Genomic DNA, 23,021 nt, shown 5'->3' on the forward strand with positions numbered 1-23,021 from the left:
ATACTGGAGTTTCAAATTGGATTGGGAAAAGAAAGGAAAAAGAATAGAAAAAGGCATAGGCTTTTGAAATCAGTCACATCTTTAGGTCTCCAATTACAAAATCAAAACACAAACAGAACAATTAATATACTTGCTTCCCACTGATAGATGTCACTTCCTTTCATTCTTTGGGATGGATATTTAAATTTGGTTCAAGTTATATTGAAAAATAAATAAATAAATTTGGTTCAAGTTTAGACAATAATCTTCAAATAGATCATGATTTATTTTCCAATGTATCTTTATAAAGTACAAAATTTATATTTTATCCCTAATTTCAACGTGTTTAAGTTTGCAAAATTGGAGGCATAACAAAACAAATCTTGAAATTCCACTTACTTTGGATTTCCCAGAAAGTGAAATCGAGATGCTTATTCAAAACAGCAGAAATAGATCCAACGTCCTTAAAACACAGAAGGCTATTTTTAGAATGTACCAGTTCATAGATACAGACAAAATCTCAGTAATATGTTCCTAGGGAAAACACAGAAGATAAAATATTTCTCTTACTTGTTATTTATACTTTGGTATTTATCATCTGTCTATCTATTGATCAATCCAGCGATCTACCAATCGATGTATTTGGGTCCACAACTGGGAGGGAAGCATCTTCTCGCTGCACAACTGACTGGTAGGAGTGGCAGGAGGATAGGGCACTGAGCCCATCCTGATGTGCATTGTCTCCTTTCCTACAATGTGCAGTGATCTGCCTGGATGGTATGTGTGGGGAGGCCACAGTTATACAATTTTGTCCCTAATTGGACCAACAAATTAGTTTAAAAAAATTCTGGCCAAGAGATAACCCCATTTTCCACCCAGCCTTATCAGTTTATGAGTTTATACTGTGTTATGACTCTTTGACTTTTGTGTCTTCTTTCTTTTAATGAGTTCCAAATTCACAGCAGACTTAAGGAGGTGAGCAGTCATCACCCTAAAACTCCAAGAGACAGTGCTGCTGAGATTCCTTGAAGAAAGTCATTTTAAGAATTACTCTTTATAGGGTTCCTGAGTGGCTCAGTAGGGTCCAGCTCCTGATTTTGGTTCAGGTCACTATCTCATGGTTTGTGGGATCGAGCCCCACATCGGTCTCCACATCAGCACAGAGCCTGCTTGGGATTCTCTCTCTCCCTTTCTCTCTACCCCTTCCCCCCCATAAGTAAACATTAAAAAAAAGAATTTCTTTTTATGATAGAGCTTTATTTTTCTTCTACTCTTTAGTGTGTTCATGAGTAGAGAAGAAGGGGTGTAAGAACCTCACTATTTACTTGACTCCTATTCTACCCCATCCTCATCTATGCCCTACTATAGCTACCCACATCACACTGCTTTTCCACCTCTATCCTCCCTTCCCTGTCTCTGTACCACCAGGTACTATGTTTTCTTTTTCACCATCTTTTGACCTTTTCTAAATTCTTTCTTTCTGTCTTAACCCATACAAATTTTCTGGCTCACTTACTTTGAGCTAAGAGTGTCATTATTTACCCCCTTCAAGTGGGATTTATCGCATACTGCTTTGCAAGTTCACCTACAACTGTGTATTGTAGTTGTAGTTTGGATTGTCTTTGTGTTGTAACATTCTGTTGTTATATAACAAGGCCTGAAAACTCTTTGGAGGCAGGCACTTGGATTTATACTCACTAGTGTGTCTCAATGCTTTAGAAATATTAGGTACTTCATGAATATTAGTTGGTTGATTTACCTACTGGACAGTCTTTGCCGTGCTGTTTTAGGGTAAATGTTAGAAAAATGGGGTCTCTGACAGGTGATTGATTCATTTTAGCCAATAGTTTCAAAATATGCAAACTTGGGGTGCCTGAGTGGCTCAGTCAGTTAAGCGTTTGACTTTGGCTCAGGTCATGATCTCATGAGTTTGAGTCCCGCGTCGGGCTCTGTGCTGACAGCTCAGAGCCTGGAGCCTGCTTCACATTCTGTGTCTTCCTCTCTCTCTGCCCTTCCCCACTTGCATTCTCTCTCTTTCTCAAAAATAAACGTTAAAAAATAAATAAAATATGCAAACTCTTATTAGTTTTACCTTCAATAAGTTGCCATTGGAGGCTGAAAGAAAGTTGTTTCTATTTTGACTTAATACAAATAATAGTATATTCTTGAGTCCACAATACAAGAGTCATCAAGCTAAACATTTCTAGATATTAATCTCATTTAATCATTACTTAATTGTGATGCTGCTGCCGTCATTATCCATGACTCGCTAAGGAATCTGGGGTTCCAACATATTGCCAGGTTGTAGGTATCAGAGCTGGGATTTGAACTTGAGTTCAAAGCCCCAACTTCTAGCCATGCTGCCGGAAAGCTTTTCTATGTCTACTCTCAAGAGGCTGCTGAGGCATTCAGCAGGTGTTTTGTGCTCTTCAGCTGTGGTGTTAACCGGAGGAAATGTGTAGGATGCTAGTCTGGTGGTTGAGAATATTGTTCTGAGATCAGCTGGGCCAGGGCTTGATTCTCGTCCTCATTACATAAAAGCTGGGCAATCAGGAATGGGTTCCTTAACCTTTCCAATTCTCAATTCCATCATCTAAAATATCAAGATAGTAATTCTCTCAAATGAGATAATGCTAACAAAACACTTAGCACTGAGCCTTAAGTGCTCAAGAAATGTGAGCCGTTATTATTACAATTATAATCCTGCTGCAAACTACTAACGATTACATTAGTGAAGGAGGTGAGGAAATCAGCCACTGGAGTCCTGTGTAAAAGAGATACTTGGAAGGACTGACAGAACTGCAGTCTCCCCAGGGGCTTAGAAATCTATGGCATACCAATGTTTTCTGAAAACTTTATTCTTTTCTTTAGACATAAGAGGAATTGCATGGCACCTGCCAGTTAACTCAGTGAGGCTGCCGGTGGATCAATAAAGTCATACATTTATGGACAAGAAAAGATATGGGGAAATAAAATACAAGCAAGTGTACATGTGACACACACAGCCTCCCCACGTGCTATTTCACTCCCTCTGTCTAGGGTTTTAGCTGAGCCTTGTGCACCGCATGTGGAGAGCTCTGAGGCTTCTGTGTGGAATGCTGTCCACAGGGAAGAAGGTAAGTCAGGAGTAACAAGTCTCATTACATGGCACCAGAAAATTTGGAGAGCTTTTTTCTCTTTTACCCTTTCTGTGTTTCTTTAGGTTCTGGGCTTTGTTTGCTAAATGAACTTAGGTCTGTGATGGCTTTATATTTGAATGACTGCAGTACCAGAAAAAAACATCATCTATAGAGTGAGCAGATCTGGCTTGGGATCCCTACTCTCCCACTCACTAACTTAGTGACCTTGGGGACATCCCTGACTGGGCTGAGCCCCTGTCGTCCCTAAAGTGGGGAGCACAGTGATGTCACTTCCCTTTAATGCCCAGGATTGTCATCATGGTCAAGGAAGGCACGGGTGTGAAGTCCTGAGCTGCCCCAACATTTTACTGAAAGAGGTCATACAACTGCTTTGCACCTTTGTCGCTCACTGATTCTCTTTTCTTTGGATACTAATGAACTTATAGGATATGTTCTCTTGTTCCCTGTGCTATTTCCTCCTAACCTTCCCCATCCTAAGTCTGTAAAAAAGAATAGGAAAGTTTAAGGACTGAAAACACTCATCAGCATATTTGTGCTGTTGGCCTTCACCTGCCAAGGCTGAGGGAGCATCTTGGTCCAGCCACGACCCAGCTGCCCTCCTCTACCCACCATCCTCCTGGAGCTCCTGTTGCAGCTGGTTGGTATGGGGACACAACTGTGAACATTTTGGTTTTCTTCCATGTCTCCCATTCCCAGCCTTGGTGTCTCCTCTGAGTAGTTAGTTCACCCAAGTCCTGCCATCAAGCAGGAGATAATGTGTCATAGGTGAGGTAGCAAGGCCTGGAAAAGGAAGTTACTAAGCTGAGGCTAACTGAAGGAGCCAGAAGCAGACCTTTGCATTACACCATACTGTGTTTCCCCCAACCCAGGGGACAAGGGAAGGGCAGAAAAGCCAGGCCTGAGGAGGGGGAGAGTTAGAGGAGTAGACATAAAATGAAAAGTTGAAGGGGCTACTTAATTAATTTTTCCAGTAGTGAAAGCATTTATGCAAATATATATATTCTTTTTTTTTAATTCTTTTTTAAATTATTTATTTATTTTTGGGAGACAGAGAGACAGAGTGCAAGCAGGGGAGGGGCAGAGAGAGAGAGGGAGACACAGAATCTGAAGCAGGCTCCAGGCTCCAAGTTGTCAGCACAGAGCCTGACATGGGGCTCGAACCCACGAAGCATGAGATCATGACCCCAGCCGAAGTTGGACACTTAACCGACTGAGCCACCCAGGTGCCCCAGCAAATATATACATTCTAATGTGTGCATGATAGAGTATACAAACAGCTATGCAAGTTCCCCAGCTGCTCAAGACAAAAATTCTTTTTAAATTCTTTTTTTTTTTTTTATTTTTTTATTTTTTAATATATGAAATTTACTGTCAAATTGGTTTCCATACAACACCCAGTGCTCATCCCAAAAGGTGCCCTCCTCAATACCCATCACCCACCCTGCCCTCCCTCCCACCCCCCATCAACCCTCAGTTTGTTCTCAGTTTTTAACAGTCTCTTATGCTTTGGCTCTCTCCCACTCTAACCTCTTTTTTTTTTTTTTTTCCTTCCCCTCCCCCATGGGTTTCTGTTATGTTTCTCAGGATCCACATAAGAGTGAAACCATATGGTATCTGTCTTTCTCTGTATGGCTTATTTCACTTAGCATCACAATCTCCAGTTCCATCCATGTTGCTACAAAAGGCCATATTTCATTTTTTCTCATTGCCACGTAGTATTCCATTGTGTATATAAACCACAATTTCTTTATCCATTCATCAGTTGATGGACATTTAGGCTCTTTCCATAATTTGGCTATTGTTGAGAGTGCCGCTATAAACATTGGGGTACAGGTGCCCCTATGCATCAGTACTCCTGTATCCCTTGGATAAATTCCTAGCAGTGCTATTGCTGGGTCATAGGGTAGGTCTATTTTTAATTTTCTGAGGAACCTCCATACTGCTTTCCAGAGCGGCTGCACCAATTTGCATTCCCACCAACAGTGCAAGAGGGTTCCTGTTTCTCCACATCCTCTCCAGCATCTATAGTCTCCTGATTTCTTCATTTTGGCCACTCTGACTGGCGTGAGGTGGTATCTGAGTGTGGTTTTGATTTGTATTTCCCTGATAAGGAGCGACGTTGAACATCTTTTCATGTGCCTGTTGGCCATCCGGATGTCTTCTTTAGAGAAGTGTCTATTCATGTTTTCTGCCCATTTCTTCACTGGGTTATTTGTTTTTCGGGTGTGGAGTTTGGTGAGCTCTTTATAGATTTTGGATACTAGCCCCTTGTCCGATGTGTCATTTGCAAATATCTTTTCCCATTCCGTTGGTTGCCTTTTAGTTTTGTTGGTTGTTTCCTTTGCTGTGCAGAAGCTTTTTATCTTCATAAGGTCCCAGTAATTCACTTTTGCTTTTAATTCCCTTGCCTTTGGGGATGTGCCGAGTAAGAGATTGCTACGGCTGAGGTCAGAGAGGTCTTTTCCTGCTTTCTCCTCTAAGGTTTTGATGGTTTCCTGTCTCACATTCAGGTCCTTTATCCATTTTGAGTTTATTTTTGTGAATGGTGTGAGAAAGTGGTCTAGTTTCAACCTTCTGCATGTTGCTGTCCAGTTCTCCCAGCACCATTTGTTAAAGAGACTGTCTTTTTTCCATTGGATGTTCTTTCCTGCTTTGTCAAAGATGAGTTGGCCATACGTTTGTGGGTCTAGTTCTGGGGTTTCTATTCTATTCCATTGGTCTATGTGTCTGTTTTTATGCCAATACCATGCTGTCTTGATGATGACAGCTTTGTAGTAGAGGCTAAAGTCTGGGATTGTGATGCCTCCTGCTTTGGTCTTCTTCTTCAAAATTACTTTGGCTATTCGGGGCCTTTTGTGGTTCCATATGAATTTTAGGATTGCTTGTTCTAGTTTCGAGAAGAATGCTGGTGCAATTTTGATTGGGATTGCATTGAATGTGTAGATAGCTTTGGGTAGTATTGACATTTTGACAATATTTATTCTTCCAATCCATGAGCAGGGAATGTCTTTCCATTTCTTTATATCTTCTTCAATTACCTGCATAAGCTTTCTATAGTTTTCAGCATACAGATCTTTTACATCTTTGGTTAGATTTATTCCTAGGTATTTTATGCTTCTTGGTGCAATTGTGAATGGGATCAGTTTCTTCATTTGTCTTTCTGTTGCTTCATTGTTAGTGTATAAGAATGCAACTGATTTCTGCACATTGATTTTGTATCCTGCAACTTTGCTGAATTCATGTATCAGTTCTAGCAGACTTTTGGTGGAGTCTATCGGATTTTCCATGTATAATATCATGTCATCTGCAAAAAGCGAAAGCTTGACTTCATCTTTGCCAATTTTGATGCCTTTGATTTCCTTTTGTTGTCTGATTGCTGATGCTAGAACTTCCAGCACTATATTAAACAACAGCGGTGACAGTGGGCATCCCTGTCGTGTTCCTGATCTCAGGGAAAAAGCTCTCAGTTTTTCCCCGTTGAGGATGATGTTAGCTGTGGGCTTTTCATAAATGGCCTTTATGATCTTTAAGTATGTTCCTTCTATCCCGACTTTCTCAAGGGTTTTTATTAAGAAAGGGTGCTGGATTTTGTCAAAGGCCTTTTCTGCATCGATTGACAGGATCATATGGTTCTTCTCTTTTTTTTTGTTAATGTGATGTATCACGTTGATCGATTTGCGAATGTTGAACCAGCCCTGCATCCCAGGAATGAATCCCACTTGATCATGGTGAATAATTCTTTTTATATGCTGTTGAATTCGATTTGCTAGTATCTTATTAAGAATTTTTGCATCCATATTCATCAGGGATATTGGCCTGTAGTTCTCTTTTTTTACTGGGTCTCTGTCTGGTTTAGGAATCAAAGTAATACTGGCTTCATAGAATGAGTCTGGAAGTTTTCCTTCCCTTTCTATTTCTTGGAATAGCTTGAGAAGGATAGGTATTATCTCTGCTTTATATGTCTGGTAGAACTCCCCTGGGAAGCCATCTGGTCCTGGACTCTTATTTGTTGGGAGATTTTTGATAACCGATTCAATTTCTTCGCTGGTTATGGGTCTGTTCAAGCTTTCTATTTCCTCCTGATTGAGTTTTGGAAGAGTGTGGGTGTTTAGAAATTTGTCCATTTCTTCCAGGTTGTCCAATTTGCTGGCATATAATTTTTCATAGTATTCCCTGATAATTGTTTGTATCTCTGAGGGATTGGTTGTAATCATTCCATTTTCATTCATGATTTTATCTATTTGGGTCATCTCCCTTTTCTTTTTGAGAAGCCTGGCTAGAGGTTTGTCAATTTTGTTTATTTTTTCAAAAAACCAACTCTTGGTTTCGTTGATCTGCTCTACAGTTTTTTTAGATTCTATATTGTTTATTTCTGCTCTGATCCTTATTATTTCTCTTCTTCTGCTGGGTTTAGGCTGCCTTTGCTGTTCTGCTTCTATTTCCTTTAGGTGTGCTGTTAGATTTTGTATTTGGGATTTTTCTTGTTTCTTGAGATAGGCCTGGATTGCAATGTATTTTCCTCTCAGGACTGCCTTCGCTGCATCCCAAAGCGTTTGGATTGTTGTATTTTCATTTTCGTTTGTTTCCATATATATTTTAATTTCTTCTCTAATTGCCTGGTTGACCCACTCATTCCTTAGTAGGGTGTTCTTTAACCTCCATGCTTTTGGAGGTTTTCCAGACTTTTTCCTGTGGTTGATTTCAAGCTTCATAGCATTGTGGTCTGAAAGTATGCATGGTATAATTTCAATTCTTGTAAACTTATGAAGGGCTGTTTTGTGACCCAGTATATGATCTATCTTGGAGAATGTTCCATGTGCACTCGAGAAGAAAGTATATTCTGTTGCTTTGGGATGCAGAGTTCTAAATATATCTGTCAAGTCCATCTGATCCAATGTATCATTCAGGGCCCTTGTTTCTTTATTGACCGTGTGTCTAGATGATCTATCCATTTCTGTAAGTGGGGTGTTAAAGTCCCCTGCAATGACCACATTCTTATCAATAAGGTTGCTTATGTTTATGAGTAATTGTTTTATATATCTGGGGGCTCGGGTATTTGGCGCATAGACATTTATAATAGTTAGCTCTTCCTGGTGGATAGACCCTGTGATTATTATATAATGCCCTTCTTCATCTCTTGTTACAGCCTTTAATTTAAAGTCTAGTTTGTCTGATATAAGTATGGCTACTCCAGCTTTCTTTTGGCTTCCAGGAGCATGATAAATAGTTCTCCATCCCCTCACTCTCAATCTAAAGGTGTCCTCAGATCTAAAATGAGTCTCTTGTAGACAGCAAATAGATGGGTCTTGTTTTTTTATCCATTCTGATACCCTATGTCTTTTAGTTGGCGCATTTAATCCATTTACATTCAGTGTTATTATAGAAAGATATGGGTTTAGAGTCATTGTGATGTCTGTATGTTTTATGCTTGTAGTGATGTCTCTGGTACTTTGTCTCACAGGATCCCCCTTAGGATCTCTTGTAGGGCTGGTTTCGTGGTGACAAATTCCTTCAGTTTTTGTTTGTTTGGGAAGACCTTTATCTCTCCTTCTATTCTAAATGACAGACTTGCTGGGTAAAGGATTCTCGGCTGCATATTTTTTCTGTTTAGCACACTGTAGATATCGTGCCAAGCCTTTCTGGCCTGCCAAGTTTCAAAGGAGAGATCAGTCACGAGTCTTATAGGTCTCCCTTTATATGTGAGGGCACGTTTATCCCTTGCTGCTTTCAGAATTTTCTCTTTATCCTTGTATTTTGCCAGTTTCACTATGATATGTCGTGCAGAAGATCGATTCAAGTAACGTCTGAAGGGAGTTCTCTGTGCCTCTTGGATTTCAATGCCTTTTTCCTTCCCCAGTTCAGGGAAGTTCTCAGCTATAATTTGTTCAAGTACCCCTTCAGCACCTTTCCCTCTCTCTTCCTCCTCTGGGATACCAATTATGCGTATATTATTTTTTTTTTAGTGTATCACTTAGTTCTCTAATTTTCCCCTCATACTCCTGGTTTTTTTTATCTCTCTTTCTTTCAGCTTCCTCTTTCTCCATAACTTTATCTTCTAGTTCACCTATTCTCTCCTCTGCCTCTTCAAGCCGAGCCATCGTGGTTTCCATTTTGTTTTGCATTTCGTTTAAAGCGTTTTTCAGCTCCTCGTGACTGTTCCTTAGTCCCTCGATCTTTGTGGCAAGAGATTCTCTGCTGTCCTGTATACTGTTTTCAAGCCCAGCGATTAATTTTATGACTATTATTCTAAATTCACTTTCTGTTATATTATTTAAATCCTTTTTGATCAGTTCATTAGCTGTTGTTATTTCATGGAGATTCTTCTGAGGGGAATTCTTCCGTTTGGTCATTTTGGAGAGTCCCTGGCGTGGTGAGGACCTGCAGGGCACTTCCCCTGTGCTGTGGTGTATAACTGGAGTTAGTGGGCGGGGCTGCAGTCCGACCCGATGTCTGCCCCCAGCCCACTGCTGGGGCCACAGTCAGACTGGTGTGTGCCTTCTCTTCCCCTCTCCTAGGGGCGGGATTCACTGTGGGGTGGCGTGTCCCGTCTGGGCTACTTGCACACTGCCAGGCTTGTGTTGCTGGGGATCTGGCGTATTAGCTGGGGTGGGTAGGCAAGGTGCACGGGGGCTGGAGGGGCAGGCTTAGCTCGCTTCTCCTTAGGTGATCCACTTCAGGAGGAGCCCTGTGGCAGCGGGAGGGAGTCAGATCCGCTGCCGGAGGTTTGGCTCCGCAGAAGCACAGAGTTGGGTGTTTGCGCGGAGCGAGCAAGTTCTCTGGCAGGAACTGGTTCCCTTTGGGATTTTGGCTGGGGGATGGGTGGGGGAGATGGCGCTGGCGCCTTTGTTCCCCGCCAAGCTGAGCTCTGCCGTCCGAGGGCTCAGCAGCTCTCCCTCCCTTTGTCCTCCAGCCTTCCCGCTTTCCGAGCAGAGCTGTTAACTTATGACCTCCCAGACGCTAAGTCGCGCTTGCTGTCGGAACACAGTCTGTCCGGCCCCTCCGCTTTTGCCAGCCAGACTCGGGGGCTCTGCTTGGCCGGCGAGCCGCCCCTCCGCCCCGGCTCCCTCCCGCCAGTCCGTGGAGCGCGCACCGCCTCGCCGCCCTTCCTACCCTCTTCCGTGGGCCTCTAGTCTGCGCTTGACTCCGGAGACTCCCTTCTGCTAATCCTCTGGCGGTTTTCTGGGTTCTTTAGGCAGGTGTAGGTGGAATCTAAGTGATCGGCAGGACGCGCTGTGAGCCCCGCGTCCTCCTACGCCGCCATCTTCCGGAACCCCCGAGTCAATGGAAATTTAAAGCTGAGAACCCCATGCACCAGTACGGCACAACCACATTTCATGGCCAGTCCATAGCCCAGCTCATTCCCATCCCCTAGTGCAACTGTTTATTGCAGCCAGACCAGGTACCAGCACTTCCTCCCTTGCTGACATTGAATAGACTCATGAAATAGGAGAGGAAGCAGCCATGCCCAAATCCACCCTTTTTAAATTCTTTTTAAAAGTTATTTACTTTTGAGAGACAGACAGACAGATAACGAGTGGGGGAGGGGCAGAAGAAGGGGCTGGGGGACAGAGGATCTGAGGCAGGCTCTGCACTGATAGCACAAAGTTGCTGCAGGGCTTAAACTCATGAACCCGTGAGATCATGACCTGAGCTGAAATCAGACACTCAACTGACCGAGCCACCAAGGCTCCCCAAGACAAAAATTCTTAAAGACCAACCTAGAGCTGGGAAGATCTGAGAAAAATTCTTATTAGATATCCCTCCCTGGTCCAGCTCCAACCTTTGCTCTAAATTTTTTTTTTTTTTTGAAATTTAAAAAAATTGCAGAAGAACAAAGATAAAGCTATAATAATGGTTAATTCCATGACTTAAAATGAGCCATTATTAACACCTTGGCATGTCTGCTTCTAGTCTTTTTTAAAATGAAAGTACTGGGGCACCTGGGTGGTTCATTCGATTAAGCATCCAACCCTTGGTCTAGGCTCACGTCACGATCTCACGGTTGGTGGGATCAAGCCCTGCATTGGGCTCTGCATTGACAGTGTGGAGCTGCCTGAAATTCTTTCTCTCCCTCTCTGTGCTCCTCCTCTACTCATGCACCTGCTCTCTGTCTCTCTCAAGATAAATAAATAAGCTTAAAAAAAGTTAAAAAAAATGAAGGTACTTTATCATTATGTTCATAAAATTATAAATGCTTTTTGGAAGTAAAATGTATTAAGTTTAATGTTACTTGAAATTATAGAAGTAAGACTAAAGTGACTATTGAACTTCAAATACATATTTCTTCATCTTGAGGAATATTGTTCCATGAAAGGAATTTTTTAATTAAAAAATATGTCAATGTTTGTTTTTTGAGAGAGAGAGAGACAGAACATGGGTGGGGGAGGGGCAGAGGGAGCGGGAGACACAGAATCCAAAGCAGGCTGCAGGCTCCAAGCTGTCAGCACAGAGCCTGATGCAGGGCTCAAACCCATGAACAATGAGATCATGATCTGAGCTGGAGTTGGACGCTTAACCCACTGAGCCACCCAGGTACCCTAAAAGAACTTTTTAAAGTTAAGAAAACATGAAAAATATTAATGTTGGAATCAAGATTTTAAAAGTTCTAGATTTTCATTTTTAACCTTGTAAATTTACTCCCTGCTATGAAAGAATAGGGTCCTAGTACCACCACACATCTTCATACCTCTGTCTCCTTTGCCTCTATTTTTTTGTGTTTTATTATTATTTGTAAATTTGGGTTTATAACATTGCATTTTATCCTGTAACTTCAATTTACATTATGTTAAGAGTTAATATTTAATGGAATGTCCACCATTAGTCTTTTTAAAAAATCATACCTTCTCCATTTCTGAGTTTATAATTTTAATTGAAAATGAATTGGCAGGTGTTCATTGTCTAGTTTTTTTTTTTTTTTTTTTTTTTTTTTTTTTTCAGAGAGCTCATGGGTAGCACGCTCCTTGTCCCTCCATGGTTCATAATGCTTTTCTATTTGACTGTCACCTTGGGTGTAACATTATTGGGTCATGCAATTTTCACATCAGAACAATTGTTCCATTGTCTTACAGCACTGATTGATCTAACGAAGTCTGATTTTAATCTCTTGTAGGCTATTTGCTTTTTCTGTCCAGTTGCCTAAAATTGTTCTATTCCTGAAATTTTAGGAACCTGGCTAGAATCTGTCTTAGTGTAGTCCTATATCAGATTTTCTCAGAATACATGTTCTTTCCAATGATAGATAATTAAAAATTTTTTTCTTCAACTCAGATAAGTTTTCTTGTATGATATTTTTGAATACATAACTAGTCCATATATCAGACTTTTTTCAGGAATACTAGTTATCCTGCCTTTCATATCGACTGTCTTTTTTTTTCATTGCTATAATTTATCTTTTTAAATGTACATGTACTTTAATGATCTCAAACCTTTATTCTATGCCAGTAATTTGATTATCAGTGGTATTTATTTTGTACTAATTTGTTTCCATTGGTCAAAGTTTTCTTTTTTAATAATACTCTTGTTTCACCATTTTATCTTTGGCTCAATATTGACTTTCTATCATTGTTAAGAAGATATTCTGTATCAAGAAGCATTTGTGAGAAAAGTTTATTGAGACACGTTTCTTCAAGGGTTTTTTTGTTTGTTAGTTTTTTGTTTTTTGTGTTGTTTTTTTTGATGTTTTGAACAGTATGCTGCTGCTTCTCTGATCATGGAGAAAAGTCTTCCCCAACTGAATTGAAACAAAAAAGCCCCAAATTATCTCAAGACATCTGCATTTTTCATTCTGATTTTCTAACCAAACTCTCAGAAACCAGGAGAGCAAAAGGGCTTTGTACCTAACCAGGGTGAACACAAGCACCTCATAGAAAGCTCACACTGGGTCACCAAGTATCTCCTTATCACGAGTTGTTAGTTTTTATTTCCCACTCTGTTCAATTCCCAGGCCTCTTTGTAGACTTTGTGTGCTTTTTGCAAGAGAACATTTCTAATTTTAGATTGCTGGCTTGCTTAAGCACATGTACTCCCACAGAGAAAGATGAAAAAACCTTCCTTTAAACCGCATTTTCTTTGTATGTTAACTAGAAAATAAATACAGTAGAAACTTCTAAATTAAAATTTAAATTGTTGGCAATCTTCTCTATAACATAAGCAACTTCACGCATCTGACAATACTTCTTTTGGCATCTGAAACTAAAAAATATCTAATTAGCTGAGACAATGAGGTACAAAGAAATAAATGCACAATTAAGTCTTTCTAAGGGAAATACCCAACATATTCAAAGGCAAGATGCAAAGACTTAAGACGTATATGGTATTTAAACTGTATTCAAGTAATAGCAAGATTATGGTAAGATAATTAACCACTTCCATTTATAAGAACTCAATTCAGTGTTTTTACATTTCTCCTCATAGTTAGAAGGAGGCAATCCATTTCGATTACATGTGCTAAATTTTGTGGTCTTCTGAAATGATATACAGTAATGGGCTGTTTCAGCAAATATAATAAAATCGTTTCATTTACTTTAGCATGCAAATTCAAGCTCCCTACTGCCATTTAAAACAGAAAAAAAAGTTGCTGGCATGGCATATGCTGATGGCTTTGTTTTATTCTCCTTAGGCTGAGAGCAGGTAACAGAGTTAGCAGATAATTTTGGTAATTTTATATGGAAAACATTACAACAGCATGCAAAATGTTTAATGGCATAGTGATTTTTGCTTAAGGTGTTTACTGACCAGAATCTCCTTTATAAATTGCTACCTTCTGGAAATATTTTAAAAAGCACACAAAATTTAAATTTTGTGAAACGTTGCCTAGGAGTTGTTGATTCTATACACATTAGAAGGGGAAAATCCAACTTTCCTTTCATTGTTGAAAAGGAAGAAATGCAAAAGCTAGAAAAAAAATTTGATATCATAAATAATGTTTCTCTTTTCTGGTAGCTCATGATTCATGGAACCTTTCATTCAGAAGAATCACTGTGGAAATCTGGGCCTTCTGAGATGTAGTCACAGAATGAAAGATACCCTAGTCCCTTTCCTTCTCTTTCTTGTGTTTATCAAACTTTACATTTTCTTTCATTTGAGGCTGTAACCATGGGCTAACTTAAAGTCTAAAATATGTTTGTCTCAAAAAGCCATGAGTAATGGAAAATAAATGTATCCACCCAAAAGATGTGGTAGCAATCAGAATAAGAGGATTTGAGGGGCGCCTGGGTGGCTCAGTTGGTTAAGCATCTGATACTTCATGAGATCAAGCTCCGTGTTGGACTCCTCACTGGCAGCACAGAGCCTTCTTGGCATTCTCTCTCCCTCATTCTTTGCTCCTCCCCAACACCCTCTCTCTCTTTTAAAATTTTTTTTTTTAAAAAGAGGATTTTATAAATAGGAATGGTCATTTAGCTCCACTTTCAGAACCAGAACAAGTATTTGCTTGAATGCTACTGAGATGGCCATTTTGCCAAACTCCTGGGGGAGAAAAGCAACGCCTTCCAGAATAATACAGAGCAATGAACAACACTCAGAATTGGGTGAGAATGTGTGGTTCCACAGAAAATAGCAGTGGCTACTGCTTCTTTTGTGTTTTGTTTTTTTTCTGGGACTCCTTGGTCCTCCTGGAAATCTGTGGGTCCAGCCTTAGTGGCTATTCAGCAAATGCAGTAGAACCAGATTGTGTCTCCAGGAGAGGAACTGGAATGCTTGGCAGGAGGGAGGCAAGTGGATGGAGTCCTACGGATGAGAGGTCATCTTTATGGTATAATTTCCAAATTCATGTCTGGTCAGGTCTGTGAGCTCCCGTCTTATGTGTCCATCTACGTTTTTGACACACCATGCCTCACAGACATCACAAAATGAATGTGTGCCTGAAACAGGACACCTGGTTATCTACCCCCTGCTCTTTTTTACCTCTAGTTTGTAAATGTGCCTAGAATTTATCTACTTCTTTCCATGGGTCTCATCCACCATTGTCTCTCATTTAGGTTAAAACAACAGTCTCCAAATTTGCAATCTGTTTTCTTCCCAAACCTAACTCATGTTGTATGTGATGGCAAAGTTAACCTTTTAAAACAAACATCAGGCTATGTTACCACCATGATTAAAACCTATCATCAGCTTCTCAACAAGTTTAACAATAAAGTCCAGGCCCTTTTTGATGGGCTACAGAGCTATTCATGGTCTGGCTCAACCCTGTCCCTCCACCCCCCACCCATTCCCTATTCCCCCCATTCTCAGTATCTCAGGGTCTCATGCTGACCTCTTTTCCACCTGAGGACTTCTTCCTTCCTTCCTTGATGACCTCTGTAGTAGTCCACATCTCAACCTCTTGTTCATTTTCTTCATTATACTTATTTCTATTCCATTACACTGGAATTATTTTACTCATTTGCTTGTTTACCTATTTCTTTCCATTTTCCTGGTGGTATATAATGACTATGAGGAAAGAGACCATGATTGTGGTCCTGCTCTTATCAGCAGTACTTAGAAGGAACTGATAAATGTTTGTTGAATGAATGGATGGATGAATACTGTGAAGCAGGCAAGACTGAGGTATAAAGATGCAGTACAGGCTCTGCAGAGGGAAAAGCCTGAGCTAAGACATGGGCAGAATCTATAAAATGATGAGTCAAAAGGAAAGTGCAGCTTGGTTATCAAATCCCAAAACACTGGGTTGAGGAACCTGCCTTTAATGTTTCAGGGAGGTGATTTTAGAACAAAAACTTGTGAGACTCATTAATTAAGAGGTAATATAAGGAGGATATATAAATGAATGGGAATAAATATCAAAAAGGATTGGACAAATTTGCAAAAGATAGTGTTATAGAAGGCCACCAGATGAGGTCTGGATGGCAGGAATTGTTATAGTTGAAGGCCAAGGAAGATTCACCATCAATCCCCTTTTTGGAAGGCCACAGCTCTTGTCAGTCTGGGTTTATTTCAAGATGAACAAAAGTAATCACCACGTTTTCTTGTTTTGTTTTGCTTTAAACCAAGAACTATACCAAGTTCTTTATCCTCCCGTCTGTATTTGGTGGATGCCCCTCTTTTACTTGGGCAGAGGCTCAGGAGGCCAAGTAACTGGCTGTAGGTCACATTTGGTGAAGGGAAGAACCAGGGAATGAAAGCAGCACTGTCACCAGAGCTCTGCTCCTACCTTCTTTCCTGAGCCTAGTGAACATTCAGCCTCCTGAGCCCTGGGGAAAATGGCAAGATAGACACGTTTGCCTTTAGCATTTACTTCTCCACCTTTTACCCTTTTAGGAGGTCCCTGCCCAGGCCCTCCCTGGCTAGAGTCCCTTTAGAAAGAAAGAAAGCTGATAAGTCATTAACACCTTAGCATGAATTAGCTAATGACCCTACAGGGAATCTACTGAACTTCATGAGGTGAAAATGTTTTACAGAAGCCTTCTCCTCCCCCTCAAATCCCAGACTCAGAGCTGCAACTCTTGGGTCCATGCTGGCTAATGAGCATGTGCAGGCAGAGGAGCTCAATAAAGATTGACTGATTTATTGATCGATGGGAGTGAGGCCGAGCTTAATCTTCCTTTGCAGCTGCTCCTTTCCTTCCCTATCTCTGGAGAAGTGTATTTGTTCCCACCCAACCCCATGCATTGTCCACCCCACTCTTTTGAACAGGGCCTTAATGGGAGTTTGGTGTGAGGTTAATCAGTGGCAAAGAAACATCTAGAAGGGAGAGGATGAAACTGCAGCCCCAGTGCTGGGATCCTGGCAGGAATTTCCCTAACACACAAGAGGAAAGCTAGCCAAGGGTTTCCCCACTGCCAGAGGGGCACAAGGGGAGCAGCCTTAATCCCCCAGAGAAACAATATGCCAAGGCATCTCCGGGCTCTCTGCCTCTGTGTATGAGGCTGTGAGGGAGCTGGCAAGGGCTCATAGACCCTGGCATGGTAGGAGGAGACGTGATACTGGAGCTCCTGGGCCTCCTTGCATCCAGACTAGAAGGAAGAGAGGCCAGCGTCAGAAGGACACTCAATTGGTAGGTGGAGAGCCCCTGGCATCTGGCATGGAGCTGGGCATGTGGAGGCCTTATAGGCTGAGGGGCTGCCTGCCACAAGATGCTGAGGGTGTGGTGTGGCTGTGGCAAAGATGGCAGTGGTGGTGAGGCTGCCCACAAACAGGAATGTTTGTCTTTGAGGCCCACACTGACTATCTTATGTGTAGTTCTGGAAGCTGCACTTTGCAAAAGATACATACACATAGTATGGAGAGGGAGTTTCACATCCTGTCATATGAGCAACCATGGAAATAACTGGGCCTGTTTATCTTTGACAAAAGAGACCTAGAGGGGGACCTAAGAACCAGCTTCACATACAGAACAGAGCTTTGACTTATTCTCTCCCCAGGGGTTAGTAGTAGGACCAATGGGCAGAAGCTAGAGAGAAGAAAGATTGGCTTCTAAGCCAAAGTCATCTGAAAGTGGACCAGGCACTCCCAGGGGCTTGGTGAGCTGCTCACTGTTGGGGGCATTCAAGAAGAGGCTGAGGGATTAGCATGAGCATTATATGAGGTGCTCAAGCAAATGGTAAGAGATTAGACTAGACTACTGAGGGCCTCTGCAACTTTGAGGTGTAGGGTTCCGAAGGAAGTCAGAATGGTAGAGTTGGGAATCCATAAAACTCTCTACCTGTGCACAGGTGGCTGAGCACCAAGGCCTTGCCTGTTTCCCTACAGGAAAAGACTGGCTTTAGAACTCAAAAATTACCTTTCAGCAATGGGGCTAAAGGTGGCTTCCGAGTTCGTTTCCAAATGTCTATAAACCCCAAGGCATGGAAGGACACTTAGTGAAAGGAATGTGCCTTTACCTAATATTTACCATGTTTTAGACCTCATATGGCAGCCACCCTCTGCAAGCAGTTGGCATGTGGCTTGTTGTCATTGAGATGTATAATATACATAGAATATTTCAAAGATTTTGTATGACAAAGATAACTCATATATTTTATACTGATGTTGTTTGGTAATGATGTTTATATATATGTTAAATTAAGTTCACTTGTTTCTTTTCCTTTTTTTAAAAAATGAAACTAGTAGAGAATTTAGAATTACATGTGTCTCTCATTATATACCTATTGGACAGTGTCACCCTAGACCCAGGACAATTCTTTCTTTCTTTCTTTCTTTCTTTCTTTCTTTCTTTCTTTCTTTCTTTCTTTCTTTCTTCTAAGTTTATTTATTTATTTATTTTGAGAGAGAGTGAGAGTGTGAGCAGGGGAGGAACAGAGGGAGAGAGGGAGAGAGAGAGAATCCCAAGCAGGGTCTGCACTGTCAGCACAGAGCCTGACATGGGGCTCAGTCTCACAAACTGTGAGATCATGACCTGAGCCAAAATCAAAAGTCAGATGCTCAACCAACTAAGCCACCCAGGTGCCTCTAGACCCAGAACATTTTTGTTCATTATCTTATTTCATCCTTAGAACTATTCCATGAGGTAGGTGTTGTTATCGCCCCCATTTTGTTCATGAAGACACTAGAATTTAGGGAGGTTGAATAACTTGTCCAAGGCCACACAGCTAATAATTTACAGACCGTGGATTTGAACCCAGGTCCCCTAGACTCTGTGAGCACATTCTCTTATTAACTGATGCTGCTGTATTGACATCCACTTTAGGGAATTGCTATGTTGTAAAACATTGAAGGAAGGACCATAAGAAACGATTATGGAAATGCTGACAACAGCTCAACTACATAATTAAAAATGCAGCAAGGCCTCCGAAGTATGTGCCACAGGGGCAGGAACAGACAGCGAATCTGGCTGTTGGACTACAAAATCCGGGCTGTCCCGTGAGGGAAGCTGTAAATCCAGAACCTCGGAAATGCACATCACGCAGGGAACTGTACCGTTTCTGAGATGTGGGTGCCTCCAGGAATAAAGCTTCCCCAGATCTGAGGTCTGTGGGCTGGGTTTAGCCTGAGGTGGGAACACCTTCTACATCAGGAGAGGTTTTAATATGAACAGTTTCTGCAAGGCTACTTGGTAAGGTTGCTGATGGATTAGGAGGGAGAGATAATTAGGAGGTGTTTTGGGGAGAACTTAAGCAGTCCCTTCAATTCTGGCTCAACAAAACTCTCATAAATGACCATACTGTATTTGGAATTGCTTTACCAGACTCAAGAAGGTATTTTTTCTTCTTTATTTCTAATTAGTGTAGTAAGGGAAATTTGGAAAGGGTTCTTTGCATTCTAGATGCACAAAAACCCATCTCTCTCCCCGTCCAGCCCCAGTGCCTCCCTTGAGGACAGAGTGTTGTTTCCCCTGGCCTTGTTGTATGAAGGGGGCATCTCCAGGTCAAACTGTGGTATGGGCTGAGGGCTGCATGTTGGGGGGCCCTCTGGGGCTGTGCCTCGGGAAGGTTTTTTTGTGGGGATCATCTACCCTTCACTCACACTTAGGAAAACAAAAGGCGTCCCAATGCTGTGGAGGGCGGGGAAATCAATGATGGGCCTTCTGCTGCTCTGAGTTAAATAAATAAGTACAACCCCCCTGCCACCACCACCACCACCAAATAACATTCAGTTGAGAAGATTCATGAGCCATGAGGTAAATGGCCTGTATAAATGTCTGGCTGAGAGGAGAAAGGAGCCATGGTAATGATTTTACCTGCCCAAAGGGAAGAGGAACCAGAGTTGGAAGGAAAGTGATTGACTTATAATTACACTGACTAGGGCCCCTGGGGTTGTGACCACAGAAAATTACTCAAGTTTTCCATAGCTTAGAGCAGCAACAAAACCCCTAATGCCCAAGGCTCCGAAGTCAGTTGGCTGTGGTCACCTCTGGGTCTCTCAGGAGGCCGTGGGGCACGTGCAGGGGGCGGTAGGAGGTTGGCCAGTTCAGGAGGTTCAGGGCAGAGCTGCATTCGGGGCTGTTTTAAGAACCTCCCACCACCCAGGACTGTGGAAGGGGGTGAGGGAGGCAGGAGATGAGTCAGAAAGGGCAAAGTTTCCATGTACCAGCTATAAAGAAAATTTGAGGGTCCCATCCTCCCGGCTTCCAAGGTCTCTGGGATAGTGCGGTGGGGCCCAGCAGATAGGACAGATGAATGACTCAGCTCAGACCACAGTTCCTTCAGCTGTGCACTCTGGGTCTGGGGGAGACACCCAGAAGTGACTTGAGAGAATGCAGCTGTTCTGGATGGCCTCAGAACACTGGGGCTGCACCTGCAGACTGACCCTCACAGACCTGCCTGCGGGGAATTTTTCCAACCCTTTGGAACTCACTTTTTACTTCTAGTGCATAGTATTGTTAGCAGTAAAGGGTGTAACCAATTAGGGGTCAGAATGGAGTGGGGTAGGTCAAAAACAGCATCCTTTGGCCAAACGCTGTGCTAGGTGTCTGTTCTAATCTGTGGTTCTGTTTCAGAGGCCTGGGGAGAACAAGGCTGGTTCTAACCCTCTGAAGAGAGTCCCCAGCTCCGATTAGCCCCAGAAAGTCCATCAAAATTCTTACCAGAGTCCTAAAAAGAAGGTAATGTAATAAACTTGAGTTTTCTCTCTGTGTATTTTCTCAGCCCACAAAGTCAGCATGCTTTGCAGCTAAGCTTTTCCAAGGGCCATTCATTGCATTCCCTCTGAAATAAGCAAGCAATTGCAAGAGAGACTTATTGAACCAACTGCCTTTCAGATGGTCCTGCTTTCTTCAGAGTCTGCCCTCCATGGCATCACCAGTGAAACATCCATTGAGCTATGTCAATTCAGCCAGAAAAATACACAAGTCCCCCTTCTCTAACAAAGGGAGCACATTATTTTAGGCTGCTTAGGTGAGTCTTCCAGAGTTCCAGACAGAGGCTGAGCAAAGCTTGCCTTTTGACAACAGCTTCAGTAAAGGCATCGGAATGACAGCAATGATTTCAAAGCCCACTGTGAGATGCACCCAGCATTAAAGGAGGCTTAAAAGTGAAAACTCGCTCAGTATCTCCCTCATGGCCCCACCTCTTCCTCAGAACTGTATAGAAAGTAAACCCCCCTCCAGATCCAGCTCTGCCACACAGTGTTAGCGAGCAAAGTGCAGAGCAGGTCACAGTATTTCTAATTCAGATTAATGACCCCATTCAGCCCTGTCTCCTTAGCAGGAAATTAGAAAGTGTAGGAAGGAGCAAATAGTGATTCATAATGCGTGACTGTGGGTATTGGCAGTTGTGCTCGTTAAAAAGCTAAGATATTGTTTTGATATAAAATAATTGAGTCTGACTTATTTATGGGATAAAGTGTTCTCCATAATGGGAGATCCCTCTTACAAAGCCAGCTGGTTACATACCCATATGCTTGAAGGACAGGAGAACTGACCTTTGTCCATTTTGTGTTTGCTGCAGCTCTGTTGGAAATAGCAGCTTGGGGTGATAGACTGGTGGGGTAGTGTACTTTTCTTATACTCTGCTTTAAAAAAAAACAACAACTTTTTTCAAGTTTTTGTTTAAATTCCAGTTAGTTAACATGCAGTGTAGTATCAGTCTCAGGTATATAGATTGATTCTGTGTCTCTTCTTTCTTCCCTGGCCAGCTTCCCTCCCGCCACCCACACATACTTCCATTTGATTCACATAGGCTTATATAAAATCAGGCCCCTTGTTGTCCTGATGTAAATTCCATTCCCTCTCCAAGTCCCCATGGGTAGCCACGCATATCCATTCTTTCCCTCCTATGTATCTGTATCTTGTCTGTCACCAAAAGCTCTTCCTTCCTCTTTGGATTCAGCCTTTTTCTTCCATTTCCACACTCAAGATGTAAGCTTGGTTCAGGCTGTTGTATAAGAGGGAGAAATGAGGGGTGCCTGGGTGGCTTAGTCAGTCAAGCATCCGCCTTTCGCTCAGGTCACGATCTCACAATTTGTGGGTTCGAGCCCTGCCTTGTGCTCTGTGCTGACAGCTCAGAGCCTGGAGCCTGCTTCAGATTCTATGTCTCTCTCTCTCTGCCCCTCCCCTGTTCGTACTCTGTCCCTGTCTCTGAAAAATAAACATTAAAAATTTTTTTAAAAAGAGGGAGAAATGATTTCTTTGAATGACAATCATACAAAGCTCAGTGCCTGGCATGCCCAATAAACCTTACCCTGTGAGGATGCAGTCCTTATTTTGTGTTCCAGGGATATATCTACTCTCAGATCGCACACCAAAATACTGTTAATGAGAACTGAGAAAAGTTGGATGAGCTTTAGAAATAAGGGCAACTGAGATGTCATTTCCAACCTGGATGTGTGTTGGAGTCTCCAGGGGAGTTTTTTTTTAAATGCAGATACCTATTAAATCTGAATTTCACCTCTTACCACTTTCTGTTGCACACACCCCTTCTGCCACCAGTCCACCAGTCTCCTTAGTTCTCCTTGAACACACTGAGCATGTTTCTGTCTCAGGGCCTTTGTACTTGCTAATTCCTCTTTGGAACACTCTTCATCTAGATGTCCACACTGGCTTCCTCCATCACCTCTTAGGTCTCTGCTCTGATGGATACTTCTCCTGAGAGGTAAACACACCACTAAAATAGCATCCCTCCATCTGCCCACTATTTTTTTTTGTCTTTCTTTGGATCACCTGTCACATTGTATATTTATTATTTCTGCTTGGTTGTTCCTTCTAGATAGTGAGCTCTGTGAGGGCAGAAATGTTTTCACCTTAGATTAAAGCTTTATCCTCAGAACAAAAAAGGAGCTTCACATATAGTAGTCACAACAGCAATGTCTGCTGAATCAGTGAATATAAGATGAATCAGAGAAGCTGAGTTAATCCAGGAAGGCTTGTTCTAAAACACTGGTTCTTAAAGTGTGGTCCCAGGACCAGCAGCTTCAGCATCACTTGAGAAATGGTTAGAAGTGCAAATTCTTGGGTTTCACACCAGTCCTACTAGAGCACAAACTTGGAGGTAGCCGTGTGTGTTTCAACAAGTCCCCCCACCCCCTCTG

At 42.1% G+C, this 23,021-nt stretch overlaps 1 long non-coding RNA gene across 3 annotated transcripts in view; it reads left to right on the forward strand.

Annotated features, from left to right (window-relative positions):
- The first annotated feature begins 3,016 nt into the window (after positions 1-3,016).
- Positions 3,017-23,021, forward strand: part of LOC109253582 (uncharacterized) — a 75,489-nt gene continuing 55,484 nt past the window's right edge. For all 3 annotated transcript variants that reach the window (XR_008417853.1, XR_008417852.1, XR_008417851.1), the window contains exons 1-2: positions 3,017-3,095; positions 20,494-20,598. This is a non-coding gene — a long non-coding RNA (uncharacterized LOC109253582). The remainder of the gene's footprint in view (positions 3,096-20,493; positions 20,599-23,021) is intronic.

The sequence above is a fragment of the Panthera pardus genome, unplaced genomic scaffold (genome assembly GCF_024362965.1).
Source record: "Panthera pardus isolate Hobbes unplaced genomic scaffold, ASM2436296v1 HiC_scaffold_25, whole genome shotgun sequence".
NCBI classification, from domain to species: Eukaryota; Metazoa; Chordata; class Mammalia; order Carnivora; family Felidae; genus Panthera; species Panthera pardus.